Source organism: Hyla sarda, chromosome 5, assembly GCF_029499605.1.
Source record: "Hyla sarda isolate aHylSar1 chromosome 5, aHylSar1.hap1, whole genome shotgun sequence".
NCBI lineage: Eukaryota > Metazoa > Chordata > Amphibia > Anura > Hylidae > Hyla > Hyla sarda.
In genome coordinates this window covers 60,932,962-60,957,837 of record NC_079193.1, presented here as the reverse complement: position 1 = coordinate 60,957,837, position 24,876 = coordinate 60,932,962, and the positions used below count along the sequence as shown (strand labels likewise).

General features: G+C 46.0%; 1 protein-coding gene across 2 annotated transcripts in view; it reads left to right on the top strand.

Moving 5' to 3' along the window:
- Positions 1–7,745: 7,745 nt before the first annotated feature.
- Positions 7,746–24,876, top strand: part of INSIG1 (insulin induced gene 1) — a 43,065-nt gene continuing 25,934 nt past the window's right edge. The window contains exon 1 of one of the 2 annotated variants that reach the window (XM_056519590.1): positions 7,746–7,888. The gene's annotated coding sequence lies outside the window, so the exon portion shown is untranslated. Of the gene's footprint in view, positions 7,889–22,223; positions 22,303–24,876 lie in introns of those variants that run through there. The other variant, XM_056519591.1, reaches the window with a different exon arrangement.

Sequence of the window (24,876 nt, the reverse complement as noted above, 5' to 3'; positions counted from 1 at the left end):
TGTCAAGAAGAGACTAGAAAGTTGTGAGAAGTGGCGATCAGGTACCTTCGGAACAGTGGCAGTGGAGGATCAGGGAAGAGAAGTACAGATTTTTTTTATTAATATGTTTATTATTTATTGGGGAGAAAAATAGTGGAATCCTGGTTCCACAAAGAAGTGGTGCTTAGGTAGCGCTCGTTTCCAGCGGGAGACGAAAGATTGTAGTCCACGAGCTTGGGTATGGTATAAAGAAAAAGATCTTTATTCGCACATGTAGTAGCAAAAGGGATAACGCGTTTCGAGGGGCGGAGACCCCCTCTTCGTCAGATCCAATCATATGTTTGGGATGGGTTCCCGTCCCGTTTATACAGAAAAAACCCGCGAAATAGTACATATTGGCGAATCAGATTGCGTTGCACAATATACATCCTATTTAAAAGTACATATCAGTAATCAATAACATATATAAACATTAAGGAAGATTAAAAGAGTTCCCACTGGAAAAAGGGGAAAGGGAAGGATCAGAGGAAACTATGATGATAGTATGCTCACTCATGGATCCTAGGTTGAGGGTTCGGGTGGCTCCTTTGTTAGGGCCGCTAATGATTGTAACAAAACTCAGTGGTCCAGCGCCGTGGTTCCCGATGAGACGAAAAAAACGCACAGCAGAGGAGGGACTGGTCACACAAGAAATGGGAGACCCGTTCCCCCGGCCAAAAAGTTACTCCCGGTGGATGCCAGATCATCGCGTCGGTGGTGCTCCAAGGGATACACTGCACCTGACATTCTCTAGGTTAAAGGGCACGGAGGATAAGAGGGATTGCAGACTCAAAAAAACAGTGGCTCAGCTGTGCGGAGCGGTGAGTGGAGTTTACGCTGTCTTGCTATCGCATCCATTGCGAAATGCAGTGTCCATCCTTGAGTGATGTTATTGAATCGTATATTCATGTTAGTGACTTTCTTCACATATTGGTCGTCTGCTCGTTCTTCTTGGGTCCTAAGGTGTTTCTTATTCGTGGTGATTCGCACATCTCGATATCAGGTTTTTTTGGGACATAGTCCCATTGATTCAGTGTATAAGTTCCACTGCCTCATTAAGACCATATGGTTGGAGTGATTCCAGCCTATATATCCAGAACATTTCCCTCTTTGCTAGGGCTTCTGGACGATTGGTGATATTGTTGGGAATATGATCAATTGGAATAATAGAGAACGGATTTGCAATATCTTTGTGTCTTAAAGTGATGTGCCGTGACAGGCTGTGTTTCATGTAGCTCTTCTTGATGTTACTTCTATGTTGGTTGGTCCTTAAATGTAGTTTCTGTGATGTGCGACCAACGTATTGTAAACCGCAGCAACAGTTGATTAGGTAGATCACATATTGGGACTGACAGGTAAGATGAAATTGTATGTTGAATTTTTCTCCTGTGTGATGGCTTGAAAAGGAGGTATCGGGTTTGGTTATTGTTCTGCAGCACAGGCATCTTTTGGTGTTGCATCTGAATGCCCCTTTCTTTTGGCTCGTTTCCATAGTTGATGTTGCTTTTTTCTTTTGTTTTTTGAGACGGCTCGGAGCCAACATGTTTTTTAGGGAGGGTGCCCTTCTGAAGGTCATTGAAGGTTGTGTGGGTAAAATGTCTTTGAGGTACGGATCGCATCTCAAGAGACCCCAATGTTTTTTTAGGATGTTCCTAATTTTCGAATGGCCGGTGGAATAGGTGGTGATAAAGTTGCCGGCATATTTTTTGGTGTTTAAAATCTTTGCTAGACCGGTCTGTCTATTGGTGGTTTCATTCATTTGTTCGTCTTTAGTTTCCACCTTCATTTCTTTAGGTGTCTGTGATGGAGCTAAACAGTCATCCTGTGTGAGTAGCAAAGTTTTGCGATATGCGTTCTCTACCAGGGATTTAGGATATCCTTTCACTTTAAAACGTTCTTTTAGGGTTTTGGATTGTGTGATGAAAGTTCTTGTCTCCGTACAATTTTTCCTAATGCGTCGGAATTGACCGTATGGAATATTAAGTTTCCATTTACTGTAATGGCCGCTTAAGAATGGAACATAACTATTCGAATCCACTGACTTGAAATGGGTAGAAGTGATAATTTGGTTGTTTGTATGTGAGATTTGAAGGTCTAGAAATTCAATGGACATGTTTGAAATATTTGGGGTCAAAGTAATGCCCCAGTTGTTACCATTGATTTCCTTGATTAGTGTTTCCAGTTCTTCTGGGGAGCCTCTCCATAATAGGAACAAATCGTCTATATATCTTTTATAGATGACTGTGTTGTTCTGGAATAGGGGGTTCTTTCTGAGGAACCTGTCTTCAAATTGGCCCATGAAGAGATTGGCATACGACGGGGCCACTCTAGTCCCCATGGCCGTTCCTTTTATTTGGTGGAAGGTCGCCCCGTCGTATGTAAAAAAATTATTCTTTAGAATGGTTTCCAGACACTTCAAGAGAAATGAGGTCTGTTCCGGTGGCATCATGGGATCATTCTCCAGGTAAAAAGCCGTGCATGTTAGGCCCAAATCATGTTTAATATTGGAGTATAGTGCTGACACGTCCATAGTGACCAGCAGCATGCCTTCCTCCCATGTGACATCTTTGAGGGTGGTAATTAATTGGTCCGAGTTTTTTAGGTAGCTGGGTAGTTTTTCATCACACAATCCAAAACCCTAAAAGAACGTTTTAAAGTGAAAGGATATCCTAAATCCCTGGTAGAGAACGCATATCGCAAAACTTTGCTACTCACACAGGATGACTGTTTAGCTCCATCACAGACACCTAAAGAAATGAAGGTGGAAACTAAAGACGAACAAATGAATGAAACCACCAATAGACAGACCGGTCTAGCAAAGATTTTAAACACCAAAAAATATGCCGGCAACTTTATCACCACCTATTCCACCGGCCATTCGAAAATTAGGAACATCCTAAAAAAACATTGGGGTCTCTTGAGATGCGATCCGTACCTCAAAGACATTTTACCCACACAACCTTCAATGACCTTCAGAAGGGCACCCTCCCTAAAAAACATGTTGGCTCCGAGCCGTCTCAAAAAACAAAAGAAAAAAGCAACATCAACTATGGAAACGAGCCAAAAGAAAGGGGCATTCAGATGCAACACCAAAAGATGCCTGTGCTGCAGAACAATAACCAAACCCGATACCTCCTTTTCAAGCCATCACACAGGAGAAAAATTCAACATACAATTTCATCTTACCTGTCAGTCCCAATATGTGATCTACCTAATCAACTGTTGCTGCGGTTTACAATACGTTGGTCGCACATCACAGAAACTACATTTAAGGACCAACCAACATAGAAGTAACATCAAGAAGAGCTACATGAAACACAGCCTGTCACGGCACATCACTTTAAGACACAAAGATATTGCAAATCCGTTCTCTATTATTCCAATTGATCATATTCCCAACAATATCACCAATCGTCCAGAAGCCCTAGCAAAGAGGGAAATGTTCTGGATATATAGGCTGGAATCACTCCAACCATATGGTCTTAATGAGGCAGTGGAACTTATACACTGAATCAATGGGACTATGTCCCAAAAAAACCTGATATCGAGATGTGCGAATCACCACGAATAAGAAACACCTTAGGACCCAAGAAGAACGAGCAGACGACCAATATGTGAAGAAAGTCACTAACATGAATATACGATTCAATAACATCACTCAAGGATGGACACTGCATTTCGCAATGGATGCGATAGCAAGACAGCGTAAACTCCACTCACCGCTCCGCACAGCTGAGCCACTGTTTTTTTGAGTCTGCAATCCCTCTTATCCTCCGTGCCCTTTAACCTAGAGAATGTCAGGTGCAGTGTATCCCTTGGAGCACCACCGACGCGATGATCTGGCATCCACCGGGAGTAACTTTTTGGCCGGGGGAACGGGTCTCCCATTTCTTGTGTGACCAGTCCCTCCTCTGCTGTGCGTTTTTTTCGTCTCATCGGGAACCACGGCGCTGGACCACTGAGTTTTGTTACAATCATTAGCGGCCCTAACAAAGGAGCCACCCGAACCCTCAACCTAGGATCCATGAGTGAGCATACTATCATCATAGTTTCCTCTGATCCTTCCCTTTCCCCTTTTTCCAGTGGGAACTCTTTTAATCTTCCTTAATGTTTATATATGTTATTGATTACTGATATGTACTTTTAAATAGGATGTATATTGTGCAACGCAATCTGATTCGCCAATATGTACTATTTCGCGGGTTTTTTCTGTATAAACGGGACGGGAACCCATCCCAAACATATGATTGGATCTGACGAAGAGGGGGTCTCCGCCCCTCGAAACGCGTTATCCCTTTTGCTACTACATGTGCGAATAAAGATCTTTTTCTTTATACCATACCCAAGCTCGTGGACTACAATCTTTCGTCTCCCGCTGGAAACGAGCGCTACCTAAGCACCACTTCTTTGTGGAACCAGGATTCCACTATTTTTCTCCTCATATCAGACGTCCAGGACCAGTTCCCGAGACGAACGGGTGCCCAGCAGCTCTTCCACCGCTACCTCCCAGGGATCTGGGGAATAAGCCTTCAACGGTGTTGTGTCTGTAACACAACACCCCCAGGTGAGCACAGCAGTCCTTGTCTACCTGTGTATTTTCCATACATACAGAATCATGGCACATTAGTGCGCTCTCTTTTCTGTTTCCTCTTTTTCTATATATCACTGGAGTCTATTATTTATTGGGGGAATAAAAGAAAATTCCAATTTTAACTGTAGAGCAAGAGTTGCAGTCAACAGGAATACAGGCTGTGACAGGGCATGCTGGGAGTTTTAAAAAAGCTGGAGAGCCACATTTTGGAGATTAATGTAAACCACTGCTGTAGATTTTAATGTTCACTGGTCCTTATAGTAGATACAAATAAGTAACAATGACACAAAAATAATCTATTGGCCAGGCTGATACATGCATAAAGGAGAAGTATCTTACAAAAAAACTTATGGATCCTTTGGATAGGGGACAAGTTTTATATCATGGGGGAAACGCCCCCTCTTAGTATCTCTATGGGAGAGCCAGAGATAGCCGAATGGCTCTACCATAGAGGTACATGGAGGGGGCATGTCCGCCGCCACTCCGTTCAGGAGTCTACACACCCCACTCCCGGGGAGAGCCTGCTCATGTCTGTTTTTTTAACATGTTTAGTAAACATCCACAGTGCAGGGAAAAAATTAAATAAACACATAAGGGAGTACCTCCCTTACATTTTTGTAAATATTTTATTATGTCTTTTCATATGACAATACTAAAGGAATGATACTCTGCTACAATGTAAAGTATTGAGTGCACAGCCAGCTGTAAGGCCCCCCGTGATCTAAAACTTAACCTCTATGCTTTGGATAGGGGATAAGTTTTTCTGTGTGATATTTTTCCTTTAAAGGGATACTCCACCCCTAGACATCTTATCCCCTGTCCAAAGGATAGGGGATAAGATGTCTGATCGCTGGGGACCCCCGCAATATAACATGCGGCATTCACCTGTTTCTGCTCCGGAAGCGCTGGAGGGTCTGGATCCCGACCACGGGAACGGAAGTGACGTCACACGGGGGCGGAGTCGTGACGTCACGCTCTGCCCCCTCAATGCAAGTCTATGGGAGGGGACGTCTATCACGCCCCCTCCCATAGACTTGCATTGAAGAGGCGGGGTGTGATGTCACATGGGGGTGGAGTCGTGACGTCATGAACTTCCGTTCCCGTGGTCGGGACCCAGACCCTCCAGCGCTTTCGGAGCAGAAACAGGTGGGTGCCACATGCTATGCTATATAGGGGGGGGTCCCCAGTGGCGGGACCCCCGCGATCAGACATCTTATCCCCTATCCTTATGATAGGGGATAAGATGTCTAAGGGTGGAGTACCCCTTTAATTCTTTACAAATTACACAGTTATGTTTTTGTTATTACATGGGAATTACTAAGCAAGTTATTATCTTTTCTGATAAATCAGATATCAGAATGACTAGTGAGAGTTTATCCCTCTGTCTTTGATGATTTCACATGACAGCTATTTACAGCCAAGCTCAGTTAATCATTCACGTCAGAGGGTACTACCCTTTGGTCACTATAAGGAAAATAGGAAACAGACAATATACATCAACAGCATTACTCAATGTACATAGGTCAAGACCAAAAGGTATCTAGGACATTGTGTCTGAGTTTCAAAACACAGAAATACTATAGGATAAGGGCAGAGTAAACATCACAGATGTCTCATTGCTACATTGCTTGTGTTATTATAACTTTCAATTGGGACAAGGAAATAAGTGATAGTTTCAAATACTTTAACTAATCACAGTGCCGTGTAGGGGATAAAAGCACATTTACAAACTTCTGTTTGTGAGACAAGCAATTTGAATTTTTCATACATGCAAATGAGCAGCAAGTGCCCATAGGGCACAGTCAGTTGCCTTATGTGCCCAGGATTTCCATCCCTTGCAGCTCTAAAGCTATCAAATACCGGATGTAAATAAGGCAATTAGGGGATAAAATTGTTGGACACGAGGTGATTGGGCCTTTTTCTGTGTTTTGCACCCAACTCCTGGATTTGATCAAATACTGACAAATTTTTTTTCCAAATACTGACTAAATAATTATTAAAATACTGTGTTATGAACTTAGCCTCAAGGTTGTTGTCAAGCAAATGCCTTTTTGTACAGTATATGTGTCTTATAATGTGGTAAAGAGTGAGCGATGGTGGATGTGGTGTTTGATTTTGTCAGATGAGAATATTTAAGGTAAGTCTAAGATACCTACAGTCCTAACAAAGAATTCCAGAAACCATCTTAGGGTTAAAGAGAGTTCTCTCGATGAACCATGTCTGAGCTGGCTTGGCTTATGGTAAAAAAAAAAAGTCTAAAATTTGCTCCACATTATTGGGAGAAATGGGAAGACAAATGGATATTAGATGCCACCTCTGCGCTCTACCAGGATTTGGTAACCGCCTGCTCGAGAGTGAAAGACAAGCTCCAGCTACCTCACAACAGTTTTTTGGGTAAGTATGCTCCACCCATAACCTGCCTGTTTGTGTAAGAGGCTGTGCCTTCTATTGTGGAAGAACCTCTTGTCTACAGTAAAGAACTATGACTTCTTTTGAGTTACTATGTCTGACCTCATTACAGCACTTGAAGATCGAGGGCACCCCAAAATGCCATCAGCCTAGACAAAGCATTGGTTGCACCACGGGGGAACTAAAAGTACCATCATCTACAGTGCAGCCACCCTGTCACCTGTGCCAGCTTAAAGGGGTATAAATTGTTCCCTATGGAAGCCTTTAAGTCACAGGACCAGAGCCACACAGACCGTGACTGGGATAAGGACCACCAGTCTCAGCCTTCACACAGGCCTCCTTCCCTATTGCACCATCTGTGTTCCTTCTGGGCTGCAAAAAAATGACTATAGAAGACTTCTAATTTACAGTTTATACCCTCTGTAAATTACCAAATCATTTACTCTTAAAAACTGTACAAAAAATTAAGAAAGTTCATCTTGCATTTTTCATCTTGAGGCTGTGGGTATAATATGCTGATGTCTTATATTTTCAACTTCCTTTTAGACTGTCCCGAACTTAAGATTCCTGACAAAGCAAGGAAGAAAACAACAATCTGGGCACACAAATAGAAACTTATGTTACCTTATGAGCAAAAAGCAGACTGGCATGACAAGACAGGAATCAGACAGTCAATGTGTCCACCCGGTATTATGCCAAAGAAGAATGTCTTTATTCCAAGGGTCACATGGAATACAGGAATCAAGGTCGGGAAGAGAGGAGAGAGAAAGAGCTCAGCTGAGCTCGTGGAACGACGGACCCGTTTCGCGGGTTCTCCTGTATTCCATGTGATCCTTGGAATAAAGACATTCTTCTTTGGCATAATACCGGGTGAGTGCATTTTCTGTATCCTCCTCTTGTTGAATTGTATCATTCTCTTTGTTCCATGTAAGCGCACCTCTGACACTTTTGCCGCACCGCCCGTCCGTCCACCTGCATCAGTCCACCTTCAGCACTTTACAGGACCACTACAGTACACTACAGTGTCGGCTCTCTATCTATCTACTGCCTGTAGACAGTCAATGTGAATCACTGCTTGGTGGTCATTAAAAGGGTATTTCTAACTTGCAAAGTTATCCACCATCTACAGGATATGAGGGGATATAGGGTCCTACTACAAGAACAACCTTTAAGGGGTAATCCCCTGGCAGGGAAAACTCTTACTAGAAACCCCCCTAAATATATATACTTTTTTGGAAGGTTATAACTTTTAAGCAATAACACAATAAAGTATATATTTTTAGGAGGGTTTCTAGTAAAGGTTTTGCCTGCCAGGGGGTTACCCCTTAAAGGTTGTTTACTACTACAAGAACATTGCATTTATTCTCTCCACTGTCTAGGTGAGTTAAAGGGAACCAAGCATTAGATTTTACAATATATAATGCTTGGCAATGCATTATATTAGGTAAAATCTTCATCCACAACATCCCTGGGGGACATTCCTGTCCGCAGGGATGGTGAAGTTTGAAACTGTTCCCCTATGGCCCCGTAAGTAGTTCCACTTCTCCGGCTGTAGTGAGGTCCCCTCGGTGTGATTGATGGCCTGCATCTCAGCTGTGCTCCGTCTGCTTAGAGAGTTGAGCAATGACGCTGGCCATTCTAAAACAAACACTTGCTAGCCACAGTGAAATTTGGTGGAGGTTCCATCGTGCTGTGGGGCTGTGTGGCCACTGAGAGTCTTGTTAAAGTTGGGGGTCACATGGATTCCACTCAATATCAGCAGACACTTAAATTGGCACTGTCAGATACAAAGACTTTTTCTATGTTGTGCATCTTGGCAAAACATTAACCTTTCTAATGTAATTCATAAGAAGTTTGTATTTCCTTTTTATAAAAATAATGGCTTTGTCCAAGCTGAAGCACAGGCATGGGCAGCGTCCAGTAAGTGAGGGTGGGCTAGCACTCCTGTCTGATAGTACTCCTCTGTGCTCTCTCCTGTCTGATAGTAATCCTCTGTGCTCTCTCTCCTGCCTGATAGTACTCCTCTGTGCTCTCTCCTGTCTGATAATACTCCTCTGTGCTCTCTCCTGTCTGATAGCACTCCTCTGTGCTCTCTCCTGTCTGACAGTACTCCTCTGTGCTCTCTCCTGTCTGAGAGTACTCCTCTGTGCTCTCTCCTGTGTGATAGCACTCCTCTGTGATCTCTCCTGTGTGATAGCACTCCTCTGTGCTCTCTCCTGTATGATAGCACTCCTCTGTGCTCTCTCCTGTCTGATAGTAATCCTCTGTGCTTTCTCCTGTCTGATAGTACTCCTCTGTGCTCTCTCCTGTCTGATAGCACTCCTCTGTGCTCTCTCCTGTCTGACAGTACTCCTCTGTGCTCTCTCCTGTCTGATAGCACTCCTCTGTGCTCTCTCCTGTCTGAGAGTACTCCTCTGTGCTCTCTCCTATCTGATCGCACTCCTCTGTGCTCTCTCCTGTCTGAGAGTACTCCTCTGTGCTCTCTCCTTTCTGATAGTACTCCTCTGTGCTGTCTCCTGTCTGATAGTACTCCTCTGTGCACTCCCCTGTCTGATAGTACTCCTCTGTGCTCTCTCCTGTCTGATAGTAATCCTCTGTGCTTTCACCTGTCTGAGAGTACTCCTCTGTGCTCTCTCCTATCTGATCGCACTCCTCTGTGCTCTCTCCTGTCTGAGAGTACTCCTCTGTGCTCTCTCCTTTCTGATAGTACTCCTCTGTGCTGTCTCCTGTCTGAGAGTACTCCTCTGTGCTGTCTCCTGTCTGATAGTACTCCTCTGTGCACTCCCCTGTCTGATAGTACTCCTCTGTGCTCTCTCCTGTCTGATAGTAATCCTCTGTGCTTTCACCTGTCTGATAGGACTCCTCTGTGCTCTCTCCTGTCTGATAGCACTCCTCTGTGCTGTCTCCTGTCTGATAGTACTCCTCTGTGCTCTCTCCTGTCTGATAGTACTCCTCTGTGCTCTCTCCTGTCTGAAATAAAGAAATAAGAAATAAAATGTTCTTATGAAGTACACTGCTCAAAAAAATAAAGGGAACACTTAAACAACACAATGTAAGTCCAAGTCAATGACACTTCTGTGAAATCACACTGTGCAGGAAACAATACTGATTGACAATCAATTTCACATGGTTTTGTGCAAGTGGAACAGACAACAGGTGGAAATTACAGGCAATTAGCAACACCCCCCCAATAAAGCAATGGTTCCACAGGTGGTGACCACAGACCACTTCTCAGTTCCTATGCTTCCTGGCTCATGTAACATCAGCTCTCCGGCCAGACACGCTGGCCGTGATCGCTCTCTTGACATGTCCCCGCTGCCGGCGGAGCTGGGATACGCATCGTGGGACATGCGAATCCCAGCCCGTCACTCACCTTCCTGGTCTTCCTGGTCTCGCAGCCCTGGTGGGCTCCTAGGACGCACACGCCGGAGCTCTTTAATTTAAAGGGCCAGTACTTCCCTAATTAGTGTTTTCACCTGTGCTCTTGTTGTAAATCCTTGCTCCTCCCTTTTATCCCTGCCAGATCTTTGTTTCCTTGTGCCCTAGTGAAAGCATACTGTGTTATTGTGTTCATGATATCCGTGTTCCTGATCCTTGTTCCGTTACCTGACGCTGCACCTGTGCTGCTTGCCTTGACCTACTGCTACCTTGACCTGATTTTGCAAGTTTCCTTTTGTGCCACACCACATCCCAGCAGCCTGTGTGGATGAGTCGTGCCAGGGGTAGCGACCTGGGTGCAGCCTGCTGCAGCAAGACCATCCGCACAAGTGGCAGGCTCTGGTGAAAACCAGTGGCACCTTAGACTCCGCTCCCTGGCATGGCTCACGTCATCATGCACACAGGGCACAAATGTGCATGTGTCCACTCAAACAGTCAGAAACAGACTCCATGAGGGTGGTATGAGGGCCCGACGTCCATAAGTGGGGGTTGTGCTTACAGCCCAACACCGTGCAGAACGTTTGCCATTTGCCAGAGAACACCAAGATTCATCTGTGCTCTTCTCAGATGAAAGCAGGTTCACACTGAGCACATGTGACAGATATGACAGAGTCTGGAGATGCCGTGGAGAACATTCTGCTGCCTGCAACATCCTCCAGCATGACCGGTTTGGCGGTGGATCAGTAATAGTGTGGGGTGGCATTTCTTTGGGGGACCGCACAGCCCTCCATGTGCTTGCCAGAGGTAGCCTGATTGCCATTAGGTACCGAGATGAGATCCTCAGACCCCTTGTGAGACCATATGCTGGTGCGGTTGGCTCTGAGTTCCTCCTAATGCAAGACAATGCTAGACCTCATGTGGCTGGAGTGTGACAGCAGTTCCTGCAAGAGGAAGTCATTGATGCTATGGACTGGCCCGCCGGTTCCACAGACCTGAACCCGATTGAGCACATCTGGGACATCATGTCTTGCTCCATCCACCAACGCCACGTTTCACCACAGACTGTCCAGGAGTTGGTGGATGCCTAAGTCCAGGTCTGGGAGGACATAGCTAAGGAGACCATCCGCCACCTCATCAGGAGCATGCCCAGGCATTGTAGGGAGGTCATACAGGCATGTGGAGGCCACACACACTACTGAGCCTCAGTTTGACTTGTTTTAAGGACATTACATCAAAGTTGGATCAGCCTGTAGTGTGGTTTTCCATTTTGATTTTGATTGTGACTCCATATCCAGATCTCCATGGGTTGATAAATTTGATTTCCATTGATAATTCTTGTGTGATTTTGTTGTCAGCACATTCAACTATGTAAAGATGAAAGTATTTCATACAATTAGTTCAATCATTCAGATCTAGGATGTGTTATCTTAGTGTTCCCTTTATTTTTTTGAGCAGTGTGTATTAGAAAGGTTAAAGGAAACATCTCATGAAAAAGAAAACTTAATCCCTACCCGAAGATTGATCGCAGGAGGGGGGGGCAAGTGCTGGGACCCCCTGCAATCTCTTGTTCGGGCCCTCAGCTCTCCACTGGAGCAGTGCATCATGATCCCCCCCCCCCATGCCCCTTCCATGTATCTCTATGGGAGAGCCGAAGACAGCCCGAAGACAGCTCTACCATAGAGATGTATGGAGGGGGCATGGTGGCCTCCACTTCGGGTGGGGGGCGTGACGTGCCACTCCAAGGGAGAGCAGAGGGCCCGTACAGGAGATCGTTCAGGGGCCCAGCGCTTGGATCCCCATTGCAATCTAAAACAGATAGGGGATAAGCTATGTTCTATGAGACTACTTCTTTAATGTTTTGCCAAGATGTACAACATATAAAAAGTTTTTGAATCTGACAGTGCCAATTTAAGAATAATGTAGAGGAATCAGTCACAAAGTTGAAATTACACCGAGGCTGGATATTTTCACAAAAGAACTCACTAACAATCAAACCTAACTGTACTGAAAATGGAATGGTTCAAAATCCCTTCATCCTGAATCCAGACCCTCGTTACAGGCTAAAGGAAACATCTAGGGGACGTTATTTCTGCTAAAGGAGGCTCCAATAAACATTGATGTGATATTTCTGTTGGGGCCCAAATTAATGCACCTGTCTGCTTTTGTTTTAATGCAGATTGCACATTTTGTGTTCATCCAATAAACCTCATTTCACTACTAAAATATTACTGTGTCTTTCAGATATTTGATACCTCAAAAGTAAATAGATTTTCCAAACAATCAATTATTTATAAATGAAAAACCATAGAAATTGTTAGGGGTGCCTACAATTTTGCATACAATTGGACCTCCGTGACCATTTCATTTCCACTTGATGTCAAATAAGCTGTTTACAAGCAATTAAAAATGTACTAAGTGTAGCTGGTGGTAGTGAAATGTTTAGAAATGGCCTTCACACTATAACTGGTATAATATTTCATTTTCATCTCAGTTAATCCTTATAAGCCAATTGGATAATATCTTACTCAGGTCATTCATTATGATTTAGTCATTCTTTATTGGGTAATCATTACTCAGAATTGTTCCCTTTACAAGTAGAAGTGAACTGATAACAGAATGTAATGGTTTAGGGTTATTTAAGTTTCTTTTGCAGATAATTTTATCAAATAAGTTAGTCTATGTTCCCTAGCAAGGTAGAATTTAACTATGGACAGATGGAAGGAGCGCACCACCAAAATAAAGGCAGTAAAAATTCCTAAAGGTATAATGCATAGTACAAAATTAGTCAGAATGTCTTACAATTATCAAATTAATGTACAGGTTATGATTCTCTAATCTGCTTTAACTTAAAAAGAAACAAACTTAAGGAGGCAGCAACCCCTGGAAGATCTGACATGTACACATCACTAAATCAGGGGCGTACCTAGAGCATTTGGCACCCGGGGCGGACCCTTTGTTTGGCACCCCCCACACCCGCACCCCCCCTTAATTACACCCCCTCCCTCCCCCCCTTTATTTACCCCCTCCTCCCCCCCCCTTAATTACACCCCCTCCCAGGAGCGGACCGACAACACTCAGGGCCCACGGACCAAAAAAAAGCAAGGGCCCCTGCTAGGCTCTGCAGCTCGTCAATCTTCTGCCACGCCCCTATTCCACCTAAATCCCACACACAATAAACTAAAATTTTACATAGGTAAATTTCCATGACCAATAATACTAGTATACAAGGAGTAAATATATACCACCACACAATAACTGGATAATACCGCCATACTGTACAGAATAAAACCACTATACACAGACCACTATACTATAAAGGATCTGTATAAGTGATTATATACAGGACCATATGGCGGTAGATATCAGCTGTACACAGGATCTGTATACCATATAAGTGATTACAGTTACATTTTGGGACTCACAATTACGTCTTTTCTGATCAGCGGTGTCCTCTTTCCTTTTCTTCTCCGTCCAGATAAGACCACCATGTGGATCTCTTAAGATCTGCAGGAAAAACATGTCAGACTCTGCATTTTTCCAGTGCTCTCCCCTCCTCTACACAATCTTCCCATCTATAGGCCCACAAACTGTAATAATGCCCTCCTTGGTGTCCTGCACAGTAAAAGTGCAGGTAGGTAGGTAGCCAGGTAAATAGGTAACTAGGTAGGTAGATCAGGAAGCCAGACATGTAGGTAGGTGACATGTTAGGTAGGTAGAGGGCTAGCTAGGTAGTTAGGCAGCCATGTATGAAGGCCAGGTAAGTACATAGTTAGGTAGCTGGGTATGTAGGTAAGTAGTTAGGCATAACCCCCCCCCCCCCCCCCCGTTTCCCATAGGTATAGGCAGAGTTAAACCCCTTTTTCCCATAGGTATAGGCAGATTCCCCCCCCCCCCTTCCCAATTGGTATAGGCAGAGTTACCCCCCTCTTCCCCATAGGTATATGTAGAGTAACCCCCCCTCCCCTTCCCCATAGGTATATGTAGAGTAACCCCCCCTCCCCCATAGGTATATGTAGAGTAACCCCCCCCTCCCCTATAGGTATATGTAGAGAACCCCCCCCTCCCCTTCCCCATAGGTATATGTAGAGTAACCCCCCCCCCTCCCCTTCCCCATAGGTATATGTAGAGTAACCCCCCCTCCCCTTCCCCATAGGTATATGTAGAGTAAACCCCCCTCCCCTTCCCCATAGGTATATGTAGAGTAACCCCCCTCCCCTTCCCTATAGGCATATGTAGAGTAACCCCCCCTCCCTTCCCCATAGGTATATGTAGAGTAACCCCCCCTCCCCTTCCCCATAGGTATATGTAGAGTACCCCCCCTCCCCTTCCCCATAGGTATATGTAGAGTATCCCCCCTCCCCTTCCCCATAGGTATATGTAGAGTAATCCCCCCCTCCCCTTCCCCATAGGTATATGTAGAGTAACCCCCCCTCCCCTTCCCCATAGGTATATGTAGAGTAACCCCCCCTCCCCCATAGGTATATGTAGAGTAACCCCCCCTCCCCTATAGATATATGTAGAGTAACCCCCCCCTCCCCTTCCCCATAGGTATATGTAGAGTAACCCCCCCTCCCCTTCCCCATAGGTATATGTAGAGTAACCCCCCTCCCCTTCCCCATAGGTATATGTAGAGTAACCCCCCCCCCTCCCTTCCCCATAGGTATATGTAGAGTAATCCCCCCTCCCCTTCCCCATAGGTATATGTAGAGTAAACCCCCCCCTCCCCTATAGGTATATGTAGAGAACCCCCCCCTCCCCTTCCCCATAGGTATATGTAGAGTAACCCCCCCCCTCCCCTTCCCCATAGGTATATGTAGAGTAACCCCCCCTCCCCTTCCCCATAGGTATATGTAGAGTAAACCCCCCTCCCCTTCCCCATAGGTATATGTAGAGTAACCCCCCTCCCCTTCCCTATAGGCATATGTAGAGTAACCCCCCCTCCCTTCCCCATAGGTATATGTAGAGTAACCCCCCCTCCCCTTCCCCATAGGTATATGTAGAGTACCCCCCCTCCCCTTCCCCATAGGTATATGTAGAGTATCCCCCCTCCCCTTCCCCATAGGTATATGTAGAGTAATCCCCCCCTCCCCTTCCCCATAGGTATATGTAGAGTAACCCCCCCTCCCCTTCCCCATAGGTATATGTAGAGTAACCCCCCCTCCCCCATAGGTATATGTAGAGTAACCCCCCCTCCCCTATAGATATATGTAGAGTAACCCCCCCCTCCCCTTCCCCATAGGTATATGTAGAGTAACCCCCCCTCCCCTTCCCCATAGGTATATGTAGAGTAACCCCCCTCCCCTTCCCCATAGGTATATGTAGAGTAACCCCCCCCCCTCCCTTCCCCATAGGTATATGTAGAGTAATCCCCCCTCCCCTTCCCCATAGGTATATGTAGAGATTAACCCCCCCTCCCCCTATAGGTATATGTAGAGTAACCCCCTCCCCTTAGGTATATGTAGAGTAACCCCCCCTCCCCCATAGGTATATGTAGAGTAACCCCCCACCCCCTCTTCCCCATAGGTATATGTAGAGTAACCCCTCCCCTTCCCCATAGGTATATGTAGAGTAATCCGCCCCCCTTGGTATATGTAGAGTAACCCCCCCCCTCTTCCCCATAGGTATATGTTGAGTAACCCCCCCTCCCCTTCCCAATAGGTATATGTAGAGTAACCCCCCCCTCCCCCATAGGTATATGTAGAGTAACCCCCCCTCCCCTATAGATATATGTAGAGTAACCCCCCCCCCTCCCCTTCCCCATAGGTATATGTAGAGTAACCCCCCCTCCCCTTCCCCATAGGTATATGTAGAGTAACCCCCCTCCCCTTCCCCATAGGTATATGTAGAGTAACCCCCCCCTCCCTTCCCCATAGGTATATGTAGAGTAACCCCCCCTCCCCTTCCCCATAGGTATATGTAGAGATTAACCCCCCCTCCCCCTATAGGTATATGTAGAGTAACCCCCTCCCCTTAGGTATATGTAGAGTAACCCCCCCTCCCCCATAGGTATATGTAGAGTAACCCCCCCCCCTCTTCCCCATAGGTATATGTAGAGTAACCCCTCCCCTTCCCCATAGGTATATGTAGAGTAATCCGCACCCCTTGGTATATGTAGAGTAACCCCCCCCCCCTCTTCCCCATAGGTATATGTTGAGTAACCCCCCCCCTTCCCCATAGGTATAGGCAGAGTTGAGAAAAAAAACAAAAAAATGATGCTCACCTGATATCCCACGCAGCGATCTCCTCAGCTGCAGGGCCCGCGTCTTCTCCCGTCCAGAGTACAGGCGCCGATGAGTGACATCACTGGCGCCTGTACTGCGTGCTGCGTGGGGGCAGAAGTCACATCGCCTCTATGTAGCTGCAGATGCGGCTCACACAGAGGGGACGCCTTCTCCTGTATGTGCGTGTATCGCGCATGCAGGAGAAGGCACCGCTGTCCGCTGGGGATCTGGGACCAGTGTCCCGGATCCTCAGTAGTGGTGGCGGCGGCGGGTCAGTCTGCCCCTGGCACCCCCCTTGTGAGTAGTGTTGCTCGCGAATATTCGCAATTCGAATATTATTCGCAAATATCGCATATTCGCGAATTCGCGAATTTCGCGAATATAGCGCTATATATTCGTAATTACGAATATTCGTTTTTTTTTTTGTTTTTTTTTCTTCACAGTACACATCACAGTGATCACCCCTCTCTGCTTCCAGCTTGTGTGGTGTAAAGAAGGCTGTAATACTACTGTGTGAGACTGGCGTGCGAAAATTCGCATATGTGAAAATTAGCATATGCTAATTTTCGCATATGCGAATATTCGCGTATGTTAATTTTGCATTTGCTAATTTTCACATATGTTAATTTTCGCATACGCGGATATTCGCATATGCGAAAATAAAACGAGAATGTGCGAATATTCGCGAATACATGACGAATATTCGTCCATATATTCGCGAATATTCGCGAATTCGAATATGGCCTATGCCGCTCAACACTACTTGTGAGCGCCCCCCCCCACCCCTTAGTACGCCACTGCACTAAATAGCCTGTGTCTGCTATTGACCTATGATGAAAGCTGTGGAAAAGCTGTTATATTGTTCCTCATATCTGGCTATACACTTTTCAACTTTTCAAAGAGTTTTATTAAAGTTTAATAAAGTTATAAACATCAAAATGCACAACAAGCATAGTAGTTTGTAGAACATATAACAATCAAAGTTCAAGAACAAGAATAGAGGTAGTCAAAGTCCCTGAGCAACCATCATATAAACCAGAAAAGGACTCCTCTAGGTCCAGAGAATGGACCATCTAAAGCCATCAGAGAAGGTTAGCAAATATCTCAGCTTGGTGGAGGCAATAAGGATTCTTCTGGGGGTCAAGATCCTACACTCATGAGGAGTCAGTATAGGGTCAGAAGAGCGGTAGGGCCTAAGAGGAGATATTCCATCCAACTTGTCATTGGCCATATTTAATTTGGATCTAACAAGATGGAGAGGAATGGAATGAGTCTTCCGGTTCATAGATATTGCAATTTTGACAGGAAGATGAAGTAAATAGGTTTTCGCTCCCCCTTCAAAATATCAGGGATCAGGGCATTCAGCAAAGCCTGTTCCAGGCTCTTCCGGAGGTTCATTAACATAAAAAAATAAGGCAAAGTCCTATTCCCAGGCCGCCATATTTGGGAGCTTGACTGGGTCTGAAAAGAATGCCATAGACAGTAGAAATAAAGCCTCTGCTCTCAGAGGAGTTACTACAAAGCGACCCGTAACAGGAGCAGCAAGTCACATCAGCACCAGGTTTTTTTAAGGCTAGCCAAAAAGTGAGAAATTTGTTAAAATCTACACACTCCGAATCCAGCAGACAATAGAATGAATGAAAATGATCGAGGGACTTAACACCCAACCTGTCAATAAAGTCACCTATGCAAAGAAAGCCCTTGTTGGACTACCAGGAGAACGCAGAGGGCGCCAGGATGGAACTTTGGATCACGAAAGATCGGAGCAGCAGGAATATGCACTGATTGCAGGGGAAAGAGGGTTTTAAGACTGTCCTACAGCTCTAATGATTGTGATAGAGTCAGACAGAGGATCGGGGGTCTATCCTGTAAATTGCTGCAGCAAGCTATATAGGTTGGGAAACAAGGTTAGGGGATAGGAGAGAGCTAAAAGAAGGTCATCTGCAAAGAGAGTCACTTTGTGTTCCCCAGCCCCAGTCTGTATTCCCTTGATTCTGGATCATGGCTCCAAGGGGCTCAATAGCGCTCAATCATAAAGGTGCTTGACTTGTATCCCCTGACATTAATTTTTGCTATCAGATGGTCTTATAAATTGAGCAGTAATGTCAGCAACGACGGGCCATAACCCGGGGCCGTAAGACAGAAAATAAGTATCCCAGTCTAGAGAATCAAAGGCCTTCCGTAGATCAAGAAAAAGAAGAAAACCAGAGCAAGTGGGGGCCACCATCCCAAGGGGAATGCAATAGAGTCTATCACTCTAAGGGTCGGGTCGGGCACCTGGCTGCCAAATACAAAGCCTACCTGGTCTGGATGGATTTAAGAAGAAATGAAAGTATTAAGTCGAGTGGCCATCATTTTATTGAGTAACTTCATATCATTGTTAATTAGAGAAATGGGATAGTAATTATCCGGATCAGAGGGGTCACTACCAGGTTTAGGTATCGTCTTAACAGTAGTCAAACAGTTTGATCCTTTTATAATAAAGAGCATCAATTCCATTTAGGCCAGGGGTGCTAGACAGTTAAGAGGCTTTAATCACCAGGGTGATCTCCCCCTCCATCAGATCCCTCTGATCTGCTGAGAGGGGTATATTTGCAGTAGCAAGGAAGGCAGATGCTCAATCCTTACTGAATAGGGAGGGGGGGAATATAAGGACTGAAAGTACCCAGTGAATTCCTGAAGGATGAACGTAGGGTTTTGGGAGAAGGTACAATCTCGCAAACGGAGCCTGGGGACCGCCCCTACTGGCCATACACATTTAATAACTGTTGGTTCCTGAGCCAACAGATATCTTTCTCGACTTCCACATACACATGATGGGATGGGCCAGATATAACTTTTCCACAACAATAGGGTTGAGTATTTGAAATCCAACATGTCCAACCTTTCTATCCACGACAGTCTGTCGGTGAAGAGTCAAGAGGTCACCATACACTGAAGGCAGTTGGCCAAACCTGCCAAAGTTTGATGGTTCAGTCAACTTTTTCCTATGGTGTATGTGTACCAAAAGATGGACCCCTACCTTGAAACTTAAAGACAAATGAATATAAACAGGCGGCCAATAAAGGACATCTCTACTGGCACTTCTCCAAAGAAGCAGTAGACAGCCAGTGACTTTTACTGCTACTTTGGAGAAGCTCCTGTAGATATGTCCTTTTTTCTTGACCTGTTATCTGAAGGGACTCCAAGGCGGCTGACCACATTTATCTGAAATACTTAAGGAGGTGTTGTGCCCTGAGTAGAACTTACTAGGCTTCGGGGCAATCTTACAGTTTCACTGTCATCTCTGTTTTGTCTGGTGGTCTGTTGTTTATAACACACTATTCCTTTAATAAGAAGAATTATAAACAGTGGGAAGATATAGGGAGTAGAGGGGCATTGCGATATTCCTTTCTAAGGGAATTAGGTAAAAGTTGGTCTGAGGAGGATTAAGACATTTTTGAAGAAAGGAAATGTTATAAGAAGCCTTTGTCAGGGCAAATATGCTGAAATAAAAGTAGGTATTTTCATTGTGTTAAAGAGGTAATAGCATGGTTGGGTTATGGGAAACGGAAAGGCCTGATGAGGGAACATTGGAACAAGGTTGAAATTATCCATCCACTCTGTCCGGTTTAAGCAATTTTAGGTTTTTGTTTAGGCTTTTGTTTTTGGGTGTTGATATCAAATTGTTACCAGCAATTACATAGCATTTGGGCCCATGTCAGGCTTTGCATAATGGTGCTGCTGGCTATCCATCAGTGGGGGAGGTTATGATCATGTAGATGGTCCTCATAGGAAATGACAGGGTAAATCAGCTGAATTTAGGCAAAACACTGACAGGAAGGTCGGGGGGAGTTCTCCAGACGTCCCAAGATGTATGTTTGTATGGTATTTTGCTATTTACACTAATTGTCACTAAAATTTTGCAATGCCAAACATATTTTAGAAAAATTGGAACATAGTACTTTATTGAAAATGTAAACAAACACATACAAAGATAATAAGCACCCACCCTCCACACACACAATAAAAACAAGCCAAAATGGATGTACGTAATCACAGTACAGAAAAAAATCGATAAGTATGACAGTCTGTATACAGCATAAACAACACCTGAAAAAATACAGAAAAAAAAGAAGTTAGCCCTACCCCCTACCCAACAATTGTTTTGCTCTCACTGAGCTACGTCATTGTAAAGAAATAAAAATTATACAGTTGCTACAGAAATAATAATTATTGGGGACGTGGCTTGCTGCTGAAGATGGCCGCCTGATCCCTGAGCTCCCGCACCTCCTGGCCTCAAAATAAGCAGAATTTGCCCTATACAGCCCTCTGCCTCATGAAGAGGGGTGCCCGACATCGCAGGAGGAACCCGCCCGCCTGTTTGGACCCCCTGACCTCCTCCGGGGGCACTGTCCGGTACCTCCGCCCGACCTCCGCTTCAGCTCCGGATTACCCACCTGCCTCACCGGGCCCTGTGTGCTGCCTCCGGTCCCGCTGAGTGGGGGCTGCGGCGGCACATACCAGCTCGGCTCCAGTCCTGCCTGACGGCTCCTTTGACAACCGGGGTGCTTTCCAGCAGCTGCTCCTGCCACCGGCTCTCTCAAATTCCCACCAAGGACGATTTTAAGGCTCTAATTAAAGAAGTTAAGGATGCCTGCCGGGCGGAAATTTCTGTGCTCCGCCAGGATCTCCAGCATGTTTCACATAGGGTAGAGGACCTGGAGGAGGCCCATGACTCTACACGGTCCTATATTGCTCAGCTTCAAAACACCATTACTGCTCAGTCTGACTTCCTCAGTGTTTTGCATTCGCATGTGGAAAACCTGAATAATAGGGACAGGCGTTATAACATTCGAGTACGTGGACTTCCTGAGGCCACGCAAGCGGAGGATTTGCACGTCACGTTGGAAGCTATCTTCAACATGATTCTAGGCGAAACTGCGTCCCATAGGATCAAGCTGGATCATGCCCATCGGGCCTTACGTCCTGGCCCCACTAATGGTCCCCCTCGGGATGTGATTTTCTGTATGGCTGACTTCCAGCTGAAAGAAAGGATAATGGCTAAATCACGCTCACTCAGGAACTTTTACTTTGATGGAGCCCCTATCCATTTGTTCCAGGACCTATCCTAGTTCACTTTGCATAAACAGCTGCTGCAGCAACCTCTTCTGTCAACCCTACGTTCTGCGCAAGTACCCCACCGATGGTCTTTCCCGTCTACAAGCCCTGCGTGATGGACGCTCTGCTGTGCTGCGGTTCTTTGCTGATCTGCCGGGGTTCTGTGCTGCCCTGGACCTCCAGGTCCCTCAACTCACGGACTGGGGCCTGACTCCTCAACCACACCCCTGCCCCCAGTATGGCAACCTGTGTGTGGGAAACGTCATAGGGCTGGCCGGGTTATACCCTCCCCGTGCTCTCACGGCCCCTGTTCTGACCCCCCTCCCCTGAAAATTTCCTATGGGACTTTCGTGAAGGGTCCATTACTGGTCTACGGGACTGTCGGAATTCCACTCCTCTTCATTGTTGTTGATTTACTGCTTAGTTTATCTAATGTTTTAATTGCTTAACTACTTGCCATCTTTCGGATATTGTTACAGGGCTGTTCTTTTGCCTGACCTTCGAGCGGGACTCATGTTTGTATGAGTGGTCCCTTTTGGTGCGTTCTTCCACCTCCCCCTTTGAAGCCATGGTAAAAGCCAAAAGGTTATTATTGCATTTCCTTGTATTGTTCTATTTTACCTGCATGGTCTCCTCTCTGGCTTGTGAGCCATTGATTTATTCACGGTTATGTTTCCTTTTTATACCCTATCTTTTGTTCCCATCTGTTTCTTGTCTCTTCTCCTTGTCCTTTGTCCGGTTGGTCCTCATCTCTGTCTGTCTCTCCTGCCGCTCTTTCATTTTCATAGGTCCAGATGGCTGTTGCAGTGGTTTCCCTGGCCTCTCTCTCTTCCCCAGACTTATCGAGACACCCTAGCTAGTCTAAGTGAGTACCCTAATACACTTGCCCCCTCTCCTTTACTCGCCCTCTCATGGCTAAGTGTGTCTCCTTGAACGTAAAGGGTCTTAACTCCCCAACTAAGCGGCGTCTGCTGCAGAGGGAATTGATAGCTTTGAAGACTGATATTGTCTATCTTCAGGAGACACACTTTGCTGCGACGGGCTCTTCTCTCTTCTTGCACCACCTCTACCCTCAAGTATTCTCTGCCTCCACTGATAGGAAAATAGTGGGGGTTGCAATCTTAATTCATAGGTCCTGTCCTTTCCAAGCCTCCTTTCCCTATGCAGAACCATTAGGTAGGTTTGTCATTGTCCAGGGATCTTTAGGGGACAAACAACTACTTCTTTGCAATGTCTATGCTCCCAATACCTCTCAGATCCACTTTCTGCACCGGGTCTTGTCCCACCTACATAAATACGCCCTCTGCTTGGCTCTTGGGGGTGATTTTAATTTTGTCTTTTCTCCCCCCGTTAATCGCCAATCGACGGTGGGTACGCTGCCATCCCCTCCCCAGTTGCACTTATCCATACTTTTTCGTCGATTGGTACGTTTGGCGCATTAATCACCTCTGACGCATTAATCACCCCTCAGATTGTTCTTTTACTTTCTACTCTCACCCCCATAAACTTCACACCCGCATTGATTATTTTTTAGGTAACCTTCCTATGGTTTGCATGCTCTCCTCTGCTTCTTTGGAACCTATCTCCTGGTCTGACCATAGCCCTATCCTGGTTTCTTTCTCCCCCTTTTCCTCCTTCTTACGCAGCTGTCACTGGCGCCTCAAAGATTCTCTACTTAAATCTCCCTCTTCCCGGGACTTTATCCAGGCAAGCATAACTGAATATTTTGCCGATATTAAGGGCTCTGTGTCTTCTCTGGCTGTCTTATGGGAGGCCCACAAAGCGGTGGTTAGAGGCCATTGTATCGCTCTGGGTTCTAGATTAAAAAGAGACGCCATGGCTCACTCCCAGGAACTTAGGGCTCAGATATCCCAATTAGAAGCTCTTCTATTGTCTACCCCCTCCCTCTCGGTTCTGAGGCGCCTGGTTACGGCACGGTCCCAGTTGAGCAATCTTGCCCTCCGTAAGGTGGAACGTCAACTGCTTTATGCTAAGAAGCGTTTCTATGAGATAGGCAACAAGGCTCACACTATGTTAGCTCAACGTTTACGGGTCCGTGCTGCTGCCCAGGCCCTCTCTACCCTGAGAGATTCCACGGGAACCTTCCAGCACCACCCTGACTCTGTCTCTCGCCTCTTTCTTGATTACTATTCTAAACTTTACTTTCTTCCTTCTCAACTACCCTCGGACCCTGGAGAGCGCGCTGCAGAAATTGACTCTTTTCTTTCTCGGTGTAGCCTTCCGGCTCTCTCGGAGGTTGATCGCAAGACTCTGAACCCTCCTGTTACTCTCGAAGAGATCTCGGAAGTCCTCAAGACCCTCCCTGCAGGGCGTTCTCTGGGTCCTGATGGTTTCACATATTTGTATTATAAGACCTATTCCTCTCTACCATCTGGACCCATAGCCCTTCTCAATTCTGACTTAAAGGGGTACTCCACGCCTGGCATCTTATCCCCTATCCAAAGGCTGAGGACCCCGGGGATCGCCGCTGCGGCACCCCGCCATCATTACTGCACAGAGCGAGTTCGCTCTGTGCATAATGACGGGCGATAGAGGGGCCGGAGCAGCGTGACGTCATGGCTCCGCCCCTCATGACATCACGGTCCGTCCCCTTAATGCAAGTCTATGGCAGGGGGCGTGAGGACCTCCACGCCCCCTCCCATAGACTTGTATTGACGGGGGCGGCCTGTGACATCACGAGGGGCGGAGCCGTGGCGTAACGATGCTCCGGCCCCTGTATTGCCCGTCATTACGTGCAGAGCGATCTCGCTCTGCGCAGTAATGATAGCGGGGTGCTTCAGCAGCGATCCCCGGGGTCCCCAGCAGCGGGACCCCGGCGATCTGACATCTTATCCCCTATCCTTTGGATAGGGGATAAGATGTCTAGGGGTGGAGTACCCCTTTAAAGTTGTTTTCCAAAATTTTGGAGAACAGCCTTTGCAGTTTTTTGCCTACCTTTATACAGAAAGACCAGGTTGGTTTCATCCCCTGTCGGCAATGAGGTGACAACACAAGACGGGTTGTGGATCTAATAGATGTAGATAATTGGAGGTCGGAACAGGCTTTGGTCTTGAGCCTGGATGCCGAAAAAGCCTTTGATAGGCTGGGTTGGCCGTTTATGTTTGGCACCCTTAAACAATTTATCTCTGTAAATTTCCT